This window comes from Procambarus clarkii, chromosome 33 (genome assembly GCF_040958095.1).
Source record: "Procambarus clarkii isolate CNS0578487 chromosome 33, FALCON_Pclarkii_2.0, whole genome shotgun sequence".
Lineage (NCBI taxonomy): Eukaryota > Metazoa > Arthropoda > Malacostraca > Decapoda > Cambaridae > Procambarus > Procambarus clarkii.
In genome coordinates, this window is record NC_091182.1 from 22,151,764 (window position 1) to 22,157,069 (window position 5,306).

At 42.0% G+C, this 5,306-nt stretch overlaps 1 non-coding gene across 1 annotated transcript; it reads right to left on the minus strand.

Annotated features, from left to right (window-relative positions):
- Positions 1 to 3,330: 3,330 nt before the first annotated feature.
- On the minus strand, positions 3,331 to 3,403 carry TRNAR-UCG (transfer RNA arginine (anticodon UCG)). The gene has a single exon. It is a non-coding gene; the product is annotated as a tRNA-Arg (tRNA).
- Between the last annotated feature and the right edge of the window lie 1,903 nt (positions 3,404 to 5,306).

Consider the following 5,306-nt stretch of genomic DNA (forward strand, 5'->3'; position numbering starts at 1 on the left):
CACGATAGGCACCTAACTGTCTTCCGTTACTCTCCTAAGCCAATCCTGGGTACGCCGATCTCTACCAACACTGTGTAATCTAGCAGCTAGCACACTTCTCAGAACGACGGCGGCTTACTTAGTTTTCTTCCCGGTGCAAGCTGAAAGTACGTGGACTGCCCAAGGTAAAACTGCCTTCCTCAGTATAACTGCCTCCACACCTCACTTCTGTGGACATAAAAACGACATCAGTTAGATGGACGGTACACTGGAGAAACTATGAGGTAACACACATATACCTGGGAGTTGACATTATGCTCTGTAGCACAACAGATGGCGCTGATCGTGACATGCCGTCCACCAGAGGTCATCCACGTCGACCTCTCTTGCTAACTAGGCAGGAAACCAGAGCCATTTGTCGCTGTCATGCCACCACCTATAGATGGCGTTGTCCAGGTAACGTCCAATATCAGGGGAACGGAGGTGCCGACCCATAGATGGCGCCGAATTCGCTACTCCATACTCCAATGAAGGCGGCGATACTGTAACAAGGAATAATTTAGGTGCGAAGGTAAGTTATCCAGGATGTTTCCTAGCTAATGACGTAAATAAAATAGTGGAAAAGGTAAATAGAAAGCCTGTGATGTTCAAAATCAGCACTCTGGAGTCTATTTCCCATAATAAAATGTGGCATTGGATAACATTCTATGTTGATAATAAGGCTGAAGATAGAACAAAGATAATTATACCAGACTGTTACGCTAATCCTACAATAGGAACATATATACAAGACATTTCGAAGAGTTTATGACATACTTCCAAGATTATTACATATATTATAAAGAAAAGGACCCAATCCCTGGAAAGTTACTTCTGTAGGAATTATGCTGTTTATTTTGCCTATCATCTTTCCCTGACTAACCTAGGGGGAAGCCTTGCTTCACTTTGATGAAGCATTTAAATATGGTAAATTTCGTGAAATGATGCAAAAGTGGTGAAATTTACTGATGTCCAGATCAAAAATGCCTTTATGTAAGTAAACCTTCGGCTTAAATGATCTTACAAACTGTGAAAAGTTGTGTGAAGACGTTGGCTAGGATATTATTATGGTGAGTAATGCTTCATGATAAGAGTTGATTGATTGATAAAAATAATATAAATGATCCTATTTCATTTTACAACATTAACAAAAAAACATTCATAACATTTTACCCTTCTACAGATTGGTTTACTGCGCTATCATGAAGGAATGATGAGAGGCTGATGTACCTGTGACCGTCATGATGACTGACTAACCGTGAAGCTAAAACAAAGAAGCAACCTTATTATTATTATTAATATTATTATTATTATTGTTATTATTATTATTGTTGTTGTTATTATTATTATTATTATTATTATTATTATTATTATTATTATTATTATTATTATTATTATTATTGTTGTTATTATTATTATTATTATTATTATTATTATTATTATTATTATTATTATTATTATTATTATTATTATTATTATTATTATTATTATTATTATTATTATTATTATTATTATTATTATTATTAACTCTGTATAATGCCTTAAGTGTTTAATAAAAGAATAAAATTACATAAATGTGTTTACTTTCTATAACTATTGATGTGATTGTGGAGAAATGCAGCCAATCTGATGGCATAGGGAATTGACAAGTGATTGATGATGAACAGCTGAAGGTGGGAGGAAGAGAGAGAGAGAGGGGTGTTGCCGGATGTGGCGGGGGTAGGGTAAGAGAGAGAGAGAGAGAGAGAGAGAGGGTTATTACCCTAAAACAGTTCACTACCCCTCCAGTTCTCTGGTTCGTGTAGATGTCAGGACCTGGATTTGCGTTTGACTTAAACGATTAGGGTAACAGAATGCATCCTCCCTCCTGGTGTGTTTCTAGTTCACCAATGTGAAAGGTGATTTTAACAAAAAATGCACCCAATATCCTCTGAGAAATAATGTTTAAGTACTGTGTCAGGTGAGGGAGGCCATGGAGAGTAGAAGCAAGGGTAATGCCCTCAGGTTGACAAGTGTGTTTGTGCATGTGCAAAGGCTGGTAACTGCGTTTGATCTGTAGGAGGCCTGACATAAGGAAGACCTCGACAGAGATCCTTTGGTTAATGTGTGAACAGCTGATAGCACCCAGTAAGTACAACTAGGTGTTTCCCATACCGCACCCGGTCTCCTATGCTTAAATCTAGAGCCCTCCATGCTTAACTCTAGAGGTATATACTTCACACTCTCTCTAAGCATACAAACCTATACAACTCTATACTCCCAATACATACACTTTCAACACTCCCCGTTACTTTCACTTTAACATACACACCTGCACACATGCTACACGCCTGCTGCACATACTCACCTTACACCCCTCATTCATCACACGGAGATGCAGAACGTCCCGGGAGACTTGGACCGAGCGAACGGGGACATCTTTCACTCCTTGCGACGGGACCCCCACGCTCAACTGGGACAGCTGGCCACAGGTGGCTCACCTGGCCCAGGTGTTGTGCCCGGTTCTAGGCGTAGAATCCTCTACTGGGGTCGTCACAGTGGAGTTGTCATACAGGAGTCGTCACAGTGGAGTTGTCATACAGGGGTCGTCACAGTGGAGTTGTCATACAGGGGTCGTCACAGTGGAGTTGCCATACAGGAGTCGTCACAGAGGAGTTGTCATACAGGGGTAAGCACAGTGGAGTTGCCATACTGGGGTCGTCACAGTGTAGTTGCCATACAGGGGTCGTCACAGTGGAGTTGCCATAGAGGGGTCGCCACAGTGGAGTTGTTATACAGGGGGGTCGTCACAGTAGAGTTCTCATACAGGGTCGTCACAGTGCAGTTGCCATACAGGGGGTCGTCACAGTAGAGTTCTCATACAGGAGTCGTCACAGTGGAGTTGCCATGCAGGGGTCGCCACAGTAGAGTTGCCATACTGGGGTCGTCACAGTGGAATTGCCATACAGGGGTCGTCACAGTGGAATTGTCATACAGGAGTCATCTCAGTGGAGTTGCCATACATGGATCGTCACAATGGAGTGGCCATACAGGAGTCGTCATAGTGGAGTTGCCATATTGGGGTCGTCATAAAAGTGGTGTCACCAGAGAAAAAGCTAATTGCTAAATTTAACTCTTATTATTATTATTTAATATATCGCAAAAGAATTTACATATAAATATTTTTTACCATATACACAAGCGAAATTCTCCAGTGTCATTTTGTTAGTGGTTTTATACCATAATGTATGGTGAATACTGCCTGTCCTTTGAGCACATTTCATTGATTTGAGCCGTTCTTTTAATTCTTTCCTTGTGAAAAAAACTACATGTCGACCGTGACAGGACTCGAACCTGCAATCTTCGGATCCGAAGTCCGACGCCTTATCCATTAGGCCACACGGTCTTACATGTAACGTGACTTTGTGTTAGTTTTTTAGTGTTTGCCACGTCGAACTTCAGCTCTTGGTTCTCCTGTATTGTTATCTATTGTTTAGCTACGGCGAGGACATCTAAGTCTTTTGGTTAGACTTATCTACTTTTGAAACTACGCGAGACTTTGGCCTCATCTATAACACACTTGTACTTGTTTATACTGAAGGAATCCTTACCTTCCCAGCTATGACCTGGTATGAGTTAAATGGACTGATGGTTGCTGGTGTACTTTTGGGAGCCAGTGTGATCAATTTACCATTTGAACTCTTCGTTATAATGCTGAACTATACAAACTTAAACTGTACTTTTGTTGTACAGTTATCTGAAGCTATGCGTTGATTCTATAATTTTGATCAAACTTTCATTTACAAAAAAATAATAATTACATAGTTGCGTGAATGAAATCAAATTAAAGCGTAATATTAATTATATTTACGCTAATGCAATATGATTAGTAAACAATAAAGTGTCAAATCATGGAGGAATGTCATATTCAGTTAATCTCTGGCACACGCAGCACGGAACATTACCCCAGGAGCTCTCTGGTAGTCTCTTGATGTTTCTTAGGCCCCGTAGCACCGAACACTACCCCAGGAGAAACTGGAAGTATCTTCGCGTTAGTACTCGTAGCACGGAACACGATCCCAGGAGCTACCTGGGACATTCTTGGCCTTCTCCAGCACCCATGACACGGAATATAACACACAGAGATCACGCTAACGTGATGCATCAAATGAACAAATCCACAAGGGCCGTGACGAGGATTCGAACCTGCATCCGGGAGCATCCCAGACACTGCCTTAATCGACTGAGCTACGACAGGGTTAAAAGGGTTGAAACCGAAGTTCTGCTGAACGTACTGCATCCCGTAGCCTCTCCAAGGTACAAAGCAGGATTTTACACAACCCCCCTGCACCCGAGCTATGTCAATAGGCCGTTCTCCCTCTTCGCCCTTACATCATTACACACAGAGATCACACTAACGTGATGCATCAAATGAACAAAACCCTGATCTCACACACAGATCTCTGTGTGTAATGATGTAAGGGCGAAGAGGGAGAACGGCCTATTGGCATAGCTCGGGTGCAGGGGGGTTGTGTAAAATCCTGCTTTGTACCTCGGAGAGGCTACGGGATGCAGTACGTTCAGCAGAACTTCGGTTTCAACCCTTTTAACCCTGTCGTAGCTCAGTCGATTAAGGCAGTGTCTGGGATGCTCCCGGATGCAGGTTCGAATCCTCGTCACGACCCTTGTGGATTTGTTTACACGGAACATAACTCCAGAAGCCAGCTGCAAGTCACGTAGCAGCCCTGAGTGGCATCCCAACCAGAATAGTTAATGAAGGAAAACGTTGGGAATTTGTACAGGTCTGAGAAGGAGCAATGAGAACAGGTAATGGGGATGAGGTCTGAGCTCTTTACCTTGGTTCTAAACTCCTATTGTTCTCTCCCTTTATAGCGTTCTCTTCCCTATTGTTCTCTCCCTTTATAGCGTTCTCTTCGCGTTTGTTTACCCCTTTACAACGTTCTCTCTTCCCTATTGTTCTCTCCCTTTATAGCATTCTCTCTTCCCTATTGTTATCTCCTTTTATAGCGTTCTCTCTTTCCCTATTGTTCTACCCCTATATAGCGCTCTCTCTTCCCTATTTTTCTCTCTCTTTATAGCGTTATTTCTTCCCTATTGTTCTCTCCCTTTATTGCGTTCTCTTCTCCACTGTTATACCCCTTTATAGCGTTCTTTTTCCCTATTGTTATCTCCCTTCTTGGCGTTCTCTCTTCTCTAGTGCTTTCTTCCGTTATAAGGTTCTCTACCCTATTGTTCAACCCTTTTACGACGTTCTCTCTTCCCTATTGTTCTCTCCCTTCTTAGCGTTG